Genomic DNA, 1,001 nt, shown 5'->3' on the forward strand with positions numbered 1-1,001 from the left:
TCACTGCAATCTCCGCCTCCCGGTTCAAGCAATTCTCCTGCCTCAGCTTCCAGAGTAGCTGGTATTATAGTCGCCCGCCACCACATCTGGCTAATATTTTGTAGTTTTAGTAGAGATGGGGTTTCACTATGTTGGCCAGGCTGGTCTCAAACTCCTGACCTCGTTATCCGCCCATTTGGGCGTCCTAAAGCACTGGAATTACAGGCGTGAGCCACCGCGCCGAGGTCGCATTGAAATTCTTTCTTTTTTTTCTGAATGACACCTGTAACAGCTTTATTTTCAAAGGCAGGATCCCTCCCCGGGCTTGTGATGGGGCGGCGCTGTGGGCCCAAGCAGCAGCAGACCTGGGCAGGACAGGGACAGGCACGGGCGGGGAGGCAGGCAGGTCCCAGCAGGCACCTCACACGGGTTCCACCTGCAGCTCCTCTCCGTCCACAGCCTCAATCTGGTGGAAGGCAGCGTGGGAGCCGATGACTACCAGGGTGGCTCCCAGTACCCAGAAGACGCCCAAGCCGGCACCAGCCAGCCAGAAGAAGGGGAAGGCTATGTCTCCAGCCAGAGCGCACTGTTGGGCTGTGCTCACCTCGCGGCCAAAGAGCACTAGCTTGCACTGCAAGGTGCGCAGATAGAAAATGCAACAGGCGCCGAAGAAGACAGCCAGAGCCACCAGGAACATAGGGGATGTCACCACGCAGTACAGGATAAGGCCCAGGAACACGAACACATAGTTGCTCTGGTAGTACTCCACGTTGCATACGAGGCGCTGGCACAGCTCGCCCAGGTTGCAGTGCCGTGAGAAGCGCTGCTGGTCCACGAAGGTCCTCCAGGGCCGGATGGTCGCCCGGCGCCGCTCCAGCCACTCCCGGCCTGCACCAGATGGGATCGGCTTCGGCAGCAGGGTCTTGGCTCTCAGCCCCTCCGCCTCGCCATCCTTCCGCTGGTCCTTCGGGGCTACCATGTGTGCGTCCTGAGGGGTAGAGCTGCGGTAACCAGCCCGGCAC

General features: G+C 59.8%; 1 pseudogene across 1 annotated transcript; it reads right to left on the bottom strand.

The window, feature by feature from the left end:
* Nucleotides 1-251: 251 nt before the first annotated feature.
* LOC116548634 lies at nucleotides 252-995 on the bottom strand (annotated as a pseudogene). The gene has a single exon (XR_004267486.1). The product of XR_004267486.1 is annotated as a prenylated Rab acceptor protein 1 pseudogene (transcript).
* Nucleotides 996-1,001: the final 6 nt, after the last annotated feature.

Source organism: Sapajus apella, unplaced genomic scaffold (genome assembly GCF_009761245.1).
Source record: "Sapajus apella isolate SASKATOON/1434 unplaced genomic scaffold, GSC_monkey_1.0 scaffold17770, whole genome shotgun sequence".
Taxonomy (NCBI): domain Eukaryota; kingdom Metazoa; phylum Chordata; class Mammalia; order Primates; family Cebidae; genus Sapajus; species Sapajus apella.